The sequence below is a fragment of the Ornithorhynchus anatinus genome, chromosome 1 (genome assembly GCF_004115215.2).
Source record: "Ornithorhynchus anatinus isolate Pmale09 chromosome 1, mOrnAna1.pri.v4, whole genome shotgun sequence".
Taxonomy (NCBI): domain Eukaryota; kingdom Metazoa; phylum Chordata; class Mammalia; order Monotremata; family Ornithorhynchidae; genus Ornithorhynchus; species Ornithorhynchus anatinus.
The window spans coordinates 9,110,054-9,124,682 of NC_041728.1; the positions used below are offsets into that span (position 1 = coordinate 9,110,054).

The 14,629-nt window shown below is 49.9% G+C and overlaps 1 protein-coding gene across 4 annotated transcripts in view; it reads left to right on the plus strand.

Annotated features, from left to right (window-relative positions):
- Nucleotides 1–13,420: 13,420 nt before the first annotated feature.
- CHD1 (chromodomain helicase DNA binding protein 1) overlaps nucleotides 13,421–14,629 on the plus strand; it is a 70,572-nt gene continuing 69,363 nt past the window's right edge. For all 4 annotated transcript variants that reach the window (XM_039911119.1, XM_029057780.2, XM_029057786.2 and 1 more), the window contains exon 1: nucleotides 13,421–13,522. The gene's annotated coding sequence lies outside the window, so the exon portion shown is untranslated. The remainder of the gene's footprint in view (nucleotides 13,523–14,629) is intronic.

A 14,629-nucleotide genomic window follows, 5' to 3' on the forward strand; every position in this document is an offset into this window, starting at 1 on the left:
TATTAGGTGCCAGACACCTCTCTAAACGCGGGGGTCGGTACAAGCTAATCAAGTTGGACACAATCCGTGGCCCACGAGGGACTCACAGTCTCAATCCCCATTTTACAGAGGGGGTAACTGAGGCCCAGAGAAGCCAAGTGAGTTGCCCAAGATCACGCAGCAGACGGGTGGTGGAGCCGGGATTGGAACCCAGGTCCTTCTGACTCCCAGGCCACGCTGCTTCTCTCATCCAAGCATTGTCCATTTCTGCCAGATTCAATAGTATTTATTGAGCGCTTACTACGTGCAGAGCACTGTACTAAGCGCTTGGAATGGACAAATCGGTAACAGAGAAAGACAGTCCCTGCCCTTCGACGGGCTCACGGTCTAACCGGGGGAGACGGGCAGACGAGAACAATGGCAATAAATAGAATCGAGGGGATGAACATCTCATTAAAACAATAGCAAATAAATAGAATCAAGGCGATGTACATGTCATCCACAAAATAAATAGGGTAATGAAAACATATACAGTTGAGCGGGCGATCACCGGTTCTTGTCATAATTCTACCTTTCTAAGACTTGGGTCGCTTTCATTTTTTTTCTCCCGCTTTATTTTCCCACCGAGTCTAATTAGCTTTCCCTTTCTACCCACCTGCAACTTTTGAAACCTGAGGTTCTTAGATCGTGGAGAAGCGGCGTGGCTTAGTGAAAAGAGCCCAGGCTTGGGAGTCAGAGGACGTGGGTTCTAATCCCGCTTCCGCCACTAGTCTGCTCTGTGACCTTGGGCAAGCCACTTCACTTCTCTGTGTCTCAGTTCCCTCAACTGTAAAATGGCGATGAAGACGGTGAGTCCCACGTGGGTCAACCTGGTCACCTTGTATCTACCCCAGCGCTCAGAACAGTGCTTGGTACCCAGCAAGTGCTTACCAAATACCATCATTATTATCATTATTATTATAATTAGCTGTACCTCGCTCTCAACTCTTCCAGCTCCATCCTCTTGCTCACAGGGTTCCCCTGGGCCCCTCTTCAGACTGCGGTTCTCCCCACCTTCAAATCCTTCCTGAAACCTCTCCTCCTCCAACGTCTCCCAACCGCCTCGGCCGCGTCACCCCTTCGGCCAACTCTAACCTTTATGAATTTATGTACGTCCGCCTCGGGATTCGTGTATCTAGGTCGGCTCGATGCATTTATGTTGTTCTATTTGTAAATATTTTTATGTTTGTCTTCCTTGTTTGTGAAAGCTCCTCGCGGGCAGCGAACCTGTCACGTCATCATTCTGTATCTTCCAAGGATTTAGTACAGTGCGCTGCACCCAATAAATGCTGCTGCTGATGCTATTATCAATCGATTGATCGACTGTATTTATTGAGCACTTACTGTGTGCCGAGCACTGTACTAAACGTTTAGGAGAGGACAAAAAGGTCCCTCTAGTCTGTAAACTTGTTGTGGGCAGGAAATGTGTCCGTTGCATACGCTGCAGGGAGTCCGGGCTTGGGAGTCAAAGGTCGTGGGTTCTGATCCCGGCCCCGCCACTTGTCTGCTCTGTGAACTTGGGCAAGCCACTTAACTTCTCTGTGTCTCAGTTCCCTCATCTGTAAAATGGGGATTAAGACTGTGAGCCCCATGTGGGACAACATGATCATCTTGTATCCCCCACCAGCGCTTAGAACAATGCTTCGCACATAGTAAGCACTTAAGAAATGCCATCATTATTATTATCACTCTACAAAGGGCTTAGGACAGTGCTTTGCCCATAGGGAGTGCTCAGTAAATACCACTGACTGACTGATTGACTGACCGATTACAGACACATTTTCTGCCCCCATTATTACCGTTATTACTGCTGATTACCAACCTGAATACCCCAGTGTTTAGAACAGTGCTTGGCACATAGTAAGCCCTTACCAAATACCACAATTTTTGATATTATTACTTAAAGACAGTAAAAGCTAATGAAGCCTTTATATTGCACTTTTGGGGGAGAGGCCTTGTCTCCCCAGTCTCCACTCCCAGATTTCAGCCCCACTGTATCTTCAAGCCTCGCTCTTCTCCTCTCTCTCCAAGGGCTAGAACATTTTGAGGAAAAGGTATTTAAAATGCCATGGTAAAATACTTCCTCATTACTGTTACTATTTTTTTATTATCATTATCATCACTATTATTTTTATTAAGCACTTACTAAGCACTGGTGTAGATAGAGAGAAGCATCTCGGGACAGTGGAAAAAGCCTGGGCCTGAGAGTCAGAAGGTCATGGGTTCTAATCCCGTCCCCACCACTCGTCTGCCGTGTGACCTCGGGCAAGTCACTTGGCTTCTCTGTGCTTCAGTTACCTCAACAGTAAAATGGAGATTGAGACTGTGAAGCCCACGTGGGACAGGGACTGTCCAACCTGATCTGCTTGTATCCACCCCGGCGCTTAGTACAGTAGTACTGGCATGTAGTAAGCGCTTAACCATTACCGTAATTACTACACAAGTTAATCAGGTTGGACGCGGTCCCTGTCCTCCAAGGCACTCACAGTCTAAGTAGGAGTGATTTAATCGTTACTGCACAGAGGAGGAGACTGAGGCACAGAGAATCGAGTGGCTTGCCCAAAATCACACAGCAAGCAGTTTGGCAGAACTGGGATTAGAACCCAGGTCCTCTGACTCTTTCCACTGGGCCATGCTTGGTATCAGTTGCTACTATTATGTAGTAATTCTTCAAATCTGAAAGCCCGCCAGGGAAGAACAGCCAACTCATAGCTGAAACCACACCCCTCGAGAAAGTGCTGAGAATGTGGGCGCATGTGAAGGAGGGAAGCAACTCCCCCAGACATCCTGTAGACAGTCTCAGAGGCAGAAGGCAAAGAACACTGCTTTGATCCAATAGTTCCGTTACTCGAGAAGCCTTGTGGCCCAGTGGAAAGAGCAGACAGGCCTAGAAGTCAGGAGACCCGAGTCCTAATCCCCACTCGACCGTTTGCCTGCTACGTGACCTTGTGCAAGTCCTTTAACTTTATTGTGCCTCAGTTTCCTCACCTGTAAAATGGGGATTTGATTCCCATTCTCCCCGAGACCTGTGTGGAACGGGAACTCTGCCCAACCTGATGTTCTTTTAACTACCCCAGCGCTTAGTACAGTGCCTGGCCCATAGTGAGCACTTTAATACCGCAATTCTTATTCCCGTCTCTTAAATATAAAAAGGAGAAATGTCTATAATAATAGTAGTGTTGGTATCTGTTAAACGCTTACTTTATACCAATCACTGTTCTAAGCGCTGGGGTAGATACAAGGTAATCAGGTTGTCCCACGTCGGGCTCAGAGTCTTCATCCCCATTTTACAGATGAGGCTGAGGCACAGAGAAATTAAGTGACTTGCCCAAGGTCGTACAGCTGACAAGCGGCAGGGTCAAGATTAGAACCCATGACCTCTGACTCTCCGGCCCGGGCTCTTTCCACGGAGCCGCTTCTTCCACCTGCCTTCCTCGTTTTCCGCCTCCCATGACTTAAAATCCAGACAGCTGAAGCATTTGAATAAAGACCCAGGAACAAAAACTTAAAATAAAAATGCAAATCGAAAGCTTCTTCCCCCAAATAAACCTATTTTCACTGCCCTAAATAAGTGACAGTCTTGGAGATGATTCCCCTCCAAATAAAACATGTTTTCTCGGCATTTACTAACTAAACAATTTGTTGTTCTTTCTCTTTCGTCTGTGACCGACGCCGTGTGTATTTGATTCTGGTTCCCAGCTTCACTTTTAAGTAGCCCTCTTTCCCTCCTACTCTTTCAATCCGTTTTCTGTAGTTTTTTGCAATTCCCTGCTTCTCGCCAGGACTTCAGGGAAGCGGGCTCCGTGCCCACCGGCTAAAATGTAAGCGTGGAGTTGTCAGGTGTTCACAGTGGGTTTGTCATGAGTTCGCACCAGAGAGGAGAAGGATAAATTGAGGGGTGGGTTCACATCTGGCCCCTGATCCATGATCTGGGAAGCAGGAGGCCCCCAAGCAAGATTACAAACAAATAAGCAAGGTAAGCCATCTCTTACTGCTGTTATTATTATTCCTGGAGTAAATAGAAAACGAAGAAGGCCGACGATGCTGTCCCTATTAATAATAATAATATTGGTATTTGTTAAGCGCTTACTATGTGCAGAGCACTGTTCTAAACACTGGGTTAGATGATGAGGCTCCCAGTCTTAATCCCCATTTTCTAGATGAGGCAACTGAGGCCCAGAGAAGTGAAGTGACTTGCCCACAGTCACCCAGCTGACAAGTGGCAGAGCCAGGATTTGAACCTATGACCTCTGACTCCCAAGCCCGGGCTCTTTCCGCTCAGCCACGCTGCTTCTCTAGTCTCTATGGAACTCTGAGACTAAGGAGTGGGGGGACGGGAACTGAATCTTCATTTTACAGATGAGAAAACTGAGGTGCAGAGAAATTGTGGAGAAATTTTGGGACAGAGTATGTAAGTGAACTGTTTATTACAATCACACTTCCTCCAAGAACCCTTAAGCAGTTTGCTATTTACCTCTCTCTGAGCCTCTCAGCACTTTTGTCCAAGTCCTTTTGCAGTGTGGCTCAGTGGAAAGAGCCCGGGCTTGGGCGTCAGAGGTCATGGGTTCGAATCCTTGCTCAGCCGCTTGTCAGCTGTGTGACTGTAAGCGCTCAATAAATATGATTGAATGAATGAATAATTGATGATGTTGGTCTCCCCCTTTAGTCTGTAAGCTTCTCGTAGGCAGGGATCACCTATACTTACTCTTTCGTACGCTACTCTTCCAAGCGCTTAATACAGTGTTCCACCCACAGTTAGCGCTCAAAGAACACGTTTGTTTTGATGATCAAATCCCTTTACTCCTCGCTTATCGTTTTACAAGGGGCACAGTATGGGTTTACGATTTTTCCTATCCACTCTCTACAACCATAAGTAGAAGCAGCGTGGCTCAGTGGAAAGAGCCCGGGCTTGGGAGTCAGGGGTCTTGGGTTCGAATCCCGGCTCTGCCGCTTGTCAGCTATGTGACGGTGGGCAAGTCACTTCACTTCTCTGTGCCTCAGTTACCTCATCTGTAAAATGGGGATGAAGACTGGGAGCCCCACATGGGACAACCTGATTCCCCTCGGGTACAGATGAGGTAACTGAGGCACCGAGAAGTTAAGTGATAGGAGTGTGTCTGTGTTGTTATATTGTACTCTCCCAAGAGCTTAGAACAGCGATTTGCACACAATAAGTGCTCAATAAATATGATTCAATGAATAAATGATGTTACCTCACCCTCCCATATGTTTGTCACTTTAAACTCTGTTGCCTCCCCCTACCTGTAATTCATTTAAGATCTATCTTCCTCACTGGAATGTAGACATCTTGAGAGCAGGGATTGTGTCTTCTTTTTTATTTTTTAAGGTATTTTTACTTACTGGGGGAGACACCAAATAATCAAGTTGGATTATCAGTCCAGGTCCCACATGGGACTCCCAGGCTCAATCCCCATTTTAGAGTTGAAATTGAGGCCCAGAGAAGGGAAGTGACTTGCCCAAGGTTACCCAGCAGACAAGTGGCAGAGCCGGGATTGGAACCCATGACCTTCTGACTCCCAGGCCGGTGCTCTATCCGTTAGGCCACGCTGCTTCCCTTATTGTACCTTCCCAAGCGCTTAGTACAGTGAGTGTCCGAAAGGAGAGCGTCACTTTCTTCACCCCGAAAGTAGGGCGTCACTTTTAGCGCGGGGGATGTCTGGGCGCCTGTGTGTGGAGTTATCTCCACAGTACAGTGCTAAGTACTTATAGTACTTAGTACAGTACTAAGCGCTTAGTACAATGCTCTGCACACAGTAAGCACCCAATAAATACGATTGAATGAATGACGCTGGACAGAGAGGTCTTCCCTCCTGGGAAAAATGGCAGAATCTGGTTTCCCGGCCCTTCAGATCTGTCCAGAGATGACCTTTGCTGACCCCGAACTGCTCCTCCCGATTGACTTCCAGTTTTCTCACCAACTCGCCCCACCTTATATCTCTGCTCTTTTCAATCAACTGATGGCAGTGCCTGAGTCCAGTCGATCAATGAATGGTATTTATTGAGCGCTTACTGTGTGCGGAGCACTATCCTGAGCACTTGGGGAGAGTACGATACGACCGAGTTGGTTCCCTGCTGTGCCGGGCCTTCCTAGCGCTACCCAAAAGTTAGAGCAATCACACCAAGCCGACGACAGCTAGGTATTTAGTTTATTTATTCAGAAATAGGAAGAGTAGGTGCTCACGCTCCAGTCGGCAGAGAGACTTTCTCTGGGGGCGACCAGTCACAAAATGGTCCATCCTGAGTCTCGAGGGGAAGGGATGAAGTAGCGCGTTTTTACAAGCGATGCAGGTTTACTCTAAAGGAGAGCTGAGGCCTGAGCTTCGGCCGCCCAAGGAATGGAGCGAGGGGGCTACGGGCATGTTATCGCCCAAGGCCGGTATTTTCCCAGAGTTCAGATATTTCAGTTTTCCCTTGCTTGACCATACAGAACCCCCACCTCCGTGAGATGAGAACGACAACCCTGAAGTTGGGATATTCTGCACTTGGTGATTCTTCATCAGGGCCCTTCCTCCTCCCAGGAATATGCTGGTTCTCTTTAGCCATGCATGATGCCAAAGTACGGGACCTAGGAGTCACAGCTCGGGCAACTGAAAAGATCTTCAGGCCCTTTCCCATCCTACACCTTCAGACTGGAACGAAATCCTTCCATGAACCCAGTTAGGCCTGCCCACAAGGAGTTTACAGTCTAGAGGGGGAGCCCGTGCGAATTACAGATACAGATACAGGTGCTTTGGGAATCCTTGGAATCTTCTTGGTGTCTGACCAATGCTTGCCCTAATGCCGAGGGGGCGGAGAAGGAAAACTACTGGATTTTCACGGTTTAGAGAACCAACCCAAGGGCAAAGGCAGGGCCAAAATCCGAACATCACTAGTGTCATCTTTGAAGGACGGTTCCCCCTTTCTACGCGGGCAGCTGGGGGAGAATCGCTTTCCTCGAGGGAGGTGAGAAACATAGACACTCTTTCCTTCCTTCACGCGGACAGCTGAAATTAGCCAAATGGCTGCTGAAGCAGTTGTGGAGCTATCCGCGATTTAATTCTGAATTTGGATTAAATCATTAAATTTATTGAGCATCTACATGGTGCCCATCCCTCTACGTCGTGGTCTTTGTCGCTGGGTTTACAATCTAAGGATCCTATTTTGAGCCTGGGCATTTCCTGTTACTAGAGTCTTTCTGTTTCAGCGACAGTCTTTTTAGTGACAGTCTGTAGTAACCTTTTTTTTTTCCACAGTGCCAGCTTTCTCAGTTCCTCAAAATCATTCTTAATCAAGAATATCTTGTGGTTTCCAGATACAAATTCGTAACCTTAGTTGTTCAATACCTTTCAGGAGTGGAAAGGTCTGGCAGATTATTCACATTTGCAGGACGCATTTGCTTAGATACAAATTTAGTTTTACTGGTTTCATCCTGAGTGAACGTGCTCAGTCTCTGAGCCTCACATGGGGAAGGGATTGTCTGGCCTGATTATCTCGTGTCTAACCCAGTGCTTGGCGCATAGTAAGCGCTTAACACATACCACAATCTGGAGTAGTATTTTTTATGATTTTTATTTTTTATTATTATTATTGTTATAAAGGCAGGAGTCGGAGTTTTCCAAGGTGTCTGAATGGCCTTTTCAAGGTGCCTATACCCTCCTCCTAGCCTCAGGGGGCAGGAACAAGGTCTAGAGTGCTTAGCACATAGTAAGCGCTTAACAAATACCATAATTATTAAGAAATGTGCAATTCTGTGGGACCCCAAGAAGTGGTTCTCAGCTGTTTTCCCTGGCCAAATCAAAGTGCTGGGGGTGGCTGAATTCCTCCTGGATGAAAATAATAACGACGATCGTTAGGTTATATATCATGACGATATGCGATATTACCATTTTAATATTGTAATTATTATTGTAACAATCCTAATGGTGAAATTTGTTCAGCACTTAGTATGTGCAGAGCATTTAGGGAAGCAGTGTGGTCTAGGGGAAAGAACCCTGGCCTGGGAGTCAGAGGACCTGGATTCTAAACCCGGATCTGCCCTTGCCTGCCGTGTGACCCTGGGAAAATCATTTAACTTTCCTGTGCCTCAGTTACCTCATCTGTAATACGGGGATAGAGACTCTGAGCCCTGTGGAGAGCAGGGACTGTGTCCAACCTGATTAGCTTGCATCTACCCCAGCACTTAGGACAGTGTCTGGCACAGAGTAAGCGCTTGACAAATACCATTTGTCTTTTTACAAAGCACTGTGTTAAGCCCTGGGATAGATGCAGTATCGGATCCATCCCACATGGGACTCCCAGGCTAAAGTTTCCGGAAAGATGTCTCTCCTGTGGGACAGGTGATGAAGAGATAGATTCCTAGGCACCTAGATGGCCTAGGTTCCTAAAGATCATGCGGAATGAACTCGGGAGATCTTGTTTAGAAGATTCCCCTAAAAGTGGGGGCCAGTCCAGGTTCTCCTGCAATCACACCTCCTCTGATCAATTCATTCATTCAATAGTATTTATTGAGCGCTTACTGTGTGCAGAGCACTGTACTAGGTGCTTGGGAGAGTACAACAATAAACAGACACGTTCCCTGCCCACAACGAGCGTATAGTCTAGACAGGGTGGGGTCTAGACATTAGTGTGTATAAATAAATGACCGATGTGTACATAAGGGCCGAGGGGCTGGGAGCGGGGGAAGAACAAAGGGAGCCAGTCAGGGAGATGCAGAAGGGAATGGGAGAAGAGGAAAGGGGGTGCTTAATCAGGAAAGGCCTCCTGGAGGAGATGTGCTTTTAATTAGGCTTTGAATGGGGGCAGGGGGTAGGAGGGGAGAGTGATCATCCCACCCTATAGCGTCCCCCTCACCCCCAATCCATATTTACCTGTCACGTAAACACTTGGATACATTCCCCCTTAGCAGTCTGTATTTTCTTACTTCCTCCTATTTGTAATTTCACCCAGTGTCTTGTCTCCCCCACTAGACTGTAACGTCCTTGAGGGCAGGGGTCACATGGGCCCAAGCCCGGGTTTAGGAGTCAGAGGTCGTGGGTTCTAATCCCGGCTTTGCCACTTATCAGCCGTGTGACTTTGGGCAAGTCACTTCACTTCTCTGTGCCTCGGTTACCTCATCTGTAAAATGAGGGTTAAGACTGTGGGGCAACCTGATTACCCTGTATCTACCCTAGTGCTTAGAACAGTCCTTAGTAAGACCTTAATAATAATAATAATAATAATAATAATAATAATAGTAATGTTGGTATTTGTTAAGCACTTACTATGTTCCGAGCACTGTTCTAAGCGCTGGGGTAGATACAAGGTAATCAGGTTGTCCCACGTGGGGCTCACAGTCTTAATCCCCCATTTTACAGATGGGGTAACTGAGGCACAGAGAAGTTCAGTGACTTGCCCAAAGTCACAAAGCGGACAGGTGAAATACCATCATCATCATCATCATCATTATTATTATATTAGTTCAATGATACTCTCCCAAGGACACAAACTTTAGGGAATATCACTGTTTTGTTTAGTGATGTATTGTACTTTCCCAAGCACTCAGTATAGTGCTCTGCACATAGTAAGTGCTTAATAAATGTGATTGATGGAATGAATGAATAAATAGGCTTAATACTACTGACTGATTGAACATGGTAGGGGAAGTTCAAGATTCCAATCCCATCCCCCTAGCTGAGGTGTCCCATTTAACAACCCCGAGCCACTTTCCAGATCATGCCTCACTCCTCCGTATGCTACGACAACCCATAATAGACCCATGCGATTCGTTCATTCCGTCGTATTTATTGAGCGCTTACAGTGTGCAGAGCACTGTACTTTTCCCGAAGTCCGGCGTTAGCCTCGGTAACCGGGCTGTGTTTCCCAATATCCAACCGTGTTTAAAGTCCTAAGCTCCTACAGTCTTATAGTAGATGGTAGGAGGGCAGACCGTAAGCTCCTCGTCTGCCAACTCTCCCAAACACTTAGAACAGTGCTTTGCACACAGTAAGTGCCCCATTTTCCAGATGAGGAAACTGAGGCACAGGAAAGGGAAATGGCTTGTCCAGTCACCGAGGAGGCAAGCGGCCTGGTCAGGATTAGATATCCACCCCGGCACTTAGTACGGTGCCTGGCACCGTAAACTAATACCATCATTATTATTATTATTATTATTATTATTAACTCAGGTCTTCTGACGTCCAGTCCCGTGCCCTTTCTAATAGGCCACACTGCATACCAAGGAACCGAGAGCTAAACAAGCGACTCACAAAGCTCTGAAGGGTTATTTGAAAAACAAAAAGCAAAAGCTACCCTTGGAACCTGGCCTTTTCCCCAGCTGTTTGTTTTTTTTTTTAATGTGCTGCCGTTCAAGCTGTGGATTTGATTGTGCAGTTTTAGTTTCGACATCCCGCCGGATTAGAAAGGACTCTTGCATTTTGGTATTTTCACAGTGCCCGTGGTTGAACGTGGCTGCTCCTGACCTCACCTTTTCTTGATTCGCACTCTATCAGGAAGAGAGGGGAAAGAGCACTTTTCCTGGCATTTTAAAGCAGCCTGACATTTACAGCACTTTCATCTGAGTTCAGAGTTTTGGCTTTACATACTTCCTGCAATCTCCCCTACCTCTCTCCCGAACGGTGCGGGGAGGAATATTCTCGGTTCAGTCATTCAATAGTATTTATTGAGCGCTTACTATGTGCAGAGCACTGTACTAAGCGCTCGGAATGTACAAATCGGTAACAGATGGAGACAGTCCCTGCCCTCTGACGGGCTTACGGTCTAATCGGGGGAGACGGACGGACAAGAACAATGGCAATAAATAGAATCAAATAGTTCAGTGTGGAGAGGTGGGAGTTTGTGAGAATAGGGTAGGGACCACGTACTGTATTCTCCCAAGTGTTTAGTACAGTGCTCTGTACCCTTCTGAAATCACACCTCCTCTAGGAGGCCTGTCCTGATCAGTTCATTCGTTCAATCGTATTTATTGAGCGCTTACTGTGTGCACAATCTCCCACAAACGTTCCCACCATCTCCGCCACATCTCTCCAGAAGTTTTTTTTTAAATGGTATTTAAGTGCTTATTATGTGCCAGGCACTGTTCTAAGCACATGACCCACATGGGGCTAACGGTCTGAATCCCTATTTTACAGATGAGGCAGCATGACCTAGTGGATAGAGCACGGGCCTGGGAGTCAGAAGGACCTGGGTTCTAATCCCAGCTCCCCTATTTGTCTGCTGGGTGACCTTGGGCAAGTCACTTCACCTCTCTGGGCCTCAGTTCCCACATCCTTAAAATGGGGAATAAGGCTGTGAGCCCCATATGGGAAAGGGAGGGTCCAATCTGATTTACCTTGTCTCTACCCAGGGTTTAAGAACAGTGCCTGGCACATAGTAAGCGCTTAACAAATGCCATTAAAAAGTCCCAGAGAAGTGAAGTCATTTGCCCAAGGTCCCACAGTAGACAAGGGGCAGAGCTAGGATTAGAACCCAGGTCCTTCCATCACCCAGGCCTCTACTCTATCCACTACACCACATTGCCTCTCTGGGGGGAACAAGAATAATTGTGGTATTTGTTAAGAAACTACTACTTGACAGGCTGTGGACTAAGAGCAGGGGTGGCTACAAGCAAATCAGGTTGGACACAGTTCCTGTCCCACATGGGGAATCACAGTCTTTAACCCCATTTTACAGATGAGGGAACTGAGGTCCAGAGAAGTGAAGTCATTTGCCCAAGGCCTACACAGCAGACAAGTGGCAGAGGAAATAGTCTCAGTTCAGGGTGGAAAGGTGGGAGTTGGTGATCATGAGGCAGGGAGGCGTCTACCAATTCCGCTGCCCTCTCCCAAGCGCTCACTACACTCTTCTCCTCTGGCACTAACCTCCTCACTGGGCCTCGGTCTCGCCCATCCCGCCGTCGACCCCTGGCCCCCGTCCTCCCGCTGACCTGGAATGCCCTCCCTCCTCACAGCCACCGGATTAACTCTCTTCCCTTCTTCAAAGCCCTACTGAGAGCTCACCTCCTCCAGGAGGCCTTCCCAAACTGAGCCTTCCCTTTCCCTCCCCATTCCCCCACCTCCCTCCCTCTGCTCGTCCCCCTTCCCCGCCCCACAGCACGTGTGTATATATGGTCCTATTTATAATTGTAATTCTGTTTATTTCTATTAATGATGTGTAGAGATCTACAATTCTATTTATATTGGTGCAACCGATGCCTGTTGACTTGGTTTCATGGCTGCCTCCCCGCTTCTCGACTGTGAGCCCGTTGTGGGCAGGGATTGTCTCTGTTTGCCGCTGAATTGTACTTTCCAAGTGCTTAGTCCCCAGTAGGCGCTCAATCAATATGAATGTTCTGCACCCAATAAACGTTCAATAAATATCACTTCTGATGGCTGGAGATGGACAGGCCGGGGAGGAGGGCACAGGCAGAGTGGCTTAGTGGAAAGAGCCCAGGCTTGGGAGTCAGAGGTCGTGGGTTCTAATCCCGAGGTGCCACTTGTCTGCTGTGTGACCTTGGACAAGTCACTTCACTTCTCTGGGCCTCAGTGACCTCATCTGCAAAAATGGGGATTAAAAAAAAAAAGTGAGCCCCACGTGGGACAATCTGAAGACCCTGTATCTCCCCCAACGCTTAGAACAGTGCTCTGCACATAGTAAGCGCTTAACAAATACCATAATTATTATTATTATTATTATTATCACAAGCCCATCACTCCTGAACCCATCACAGACCGCGCCTGCGCACAAGCCGACGACAGCTTGAGCTCCCCGCCCCCACAAACACACACTCAAGTCCGCGCCTGCGCACAAGTCGCCCCCATTCCCCCCCTCCACATCCGCGCCTGCGCACAAGCCGCCGACAGTCTGAACTCGCCCCACCCGCCAGTCGGCGCCTGCGCACAAGTCCCCGGCAGCCGGAGCTCGCCCCCTCCCACAAGTCCGCGCCTGCGCCCAAGTCGCCGGCAGCCGGCGCTCGCCCTTCCCACATCTCCGCGCCTGCGCAGCAGCCGCCGGCAGCCCGCGCGCCACCCCGCTCCGCAGCCCCGCGCCTGCGCCTAAACCGCCGGCCGCCCGAGCCGCGCGCCCCCGCGCCTGCGCGCCATCCCACGGCGCCGCGCCCGCTCCCCGGCCCCGCCAGGGCCCTCCCCGACGTCCCGCGGCGGCGCGGCTCCGACCTCCCCCGTGCCCTTTCCCGCCATCGCCGCCGGCCGCTGAGGGATCGGGGAGGCGCGCTCCGGGCCGGAGCCGCCGTCGGCGGGGGCGCGCGCGCGTCCCCCCCCCCCCCCCTTCTCCCCGCAGCCCGCCCGAGGGTCGGACCCCCCCCCGGCGCGCATGCGTTGAGGACGCCGACGTGCGCGAGCCCGCGGTGTCATGGCGGGCGGGGGCCGCTGAGCGGCGGGAGCGCGCGTGCGCGCGCCGGCTGACGGCGGCTGCCCCGGGGCCGGTTGGCGGCCTCCTCCCGGACCCACCGACCCACCGAGCGGGGAGGACGACGAGGAGGAGGCGGCCGGCGCCGAAGGACCGGGCCCAGGTAGGAGAAAGCCTCCCGCACGTGGGGGGGGGGTGCGCGCGTGCGCGCGCGCGCGGCCCAGCCAGGACCGGCCGGTGGGGGGAGGGGGGGGGGAAGCGGGGGGCGTCCAGGCCTCCTTTATTCATCCATTTATTTCACGGTATTTATTGGGGGGGGGGCGGGGGCGTCCAAACCGTCCGGCGGCCAACTTTCTCTCCCCCGCCGGCGGGGGGAGGGGGAGCCTCAGGAAGTCCGGCCGGGCCCCGAGGGAAGGACCGGCCCGCAAAGGCCTCCCTCCCTCCTTCCTTCCCTCCTTCCCTCCCAACGGGTCTCGCAGTGTGTCCGTGACCCCGTTGTCCGTTCCGAGCGCTTAGGGCAGTGCCCTGCACGGGGCAGCGCTCAGGAAAGACGAGGGAATGAATGTGCGTGCGCCGATTGGGCTGCGAGCCCGTCCTCCCGGTTGGCGCGTTCCGAGCGTTTAGTACAGTGCTCTGCACGGAGGAAGAGCTCAGTAAATACTCCGGAGTGAATGAACGTGTGTCTGTGTGTGCGATGATTAGACTGCGAGCCCGTCATTGTGCAGGGGTGGTCTCTATCTGGTGCCCGGTTTTCCATGCCGAGCGTTTAGTACAGGGCTCTGCACGGAGGAAGAGCTCAATAAATACTCTGGAGTGAGTGAATGTCTGTGTGTGCGATGATTAGACTGCGAGACCGTCATTGTGCAGGGGTGGTCTCTATCTGGTCCCCAGTTGTTCATTCCGAGCGTTTAGTACAGTGTTCTGCACGGAGGAAGCGCTCAATAAATACTCTGGAGTGAATGAATGTGTGTCTGTGTGTGCGATGATTGGACTGTGAGACCGTCATTGTGCGGGGGTGGTCTCTATCTGGTCCCCGGTTGTCCATGCCAAGCGTTTAGTACAGAGTTCTGCACAGAGGAAGAGCTCAATAAATACTCTGGAGTGAATGAATGTGCGGCTATGTGGGATGATTAGACTGCGAGACCGTCATTGTGCAGGGGTGGTCTCTATCTGGTGCCCAATTGTCCAGTCCAAACGTTTAGTCCAGTGCTCCGCACATAGGAAGCGCTCAATAAATACTATTGAATGCATGATTGAGTGTCTGTCTCCC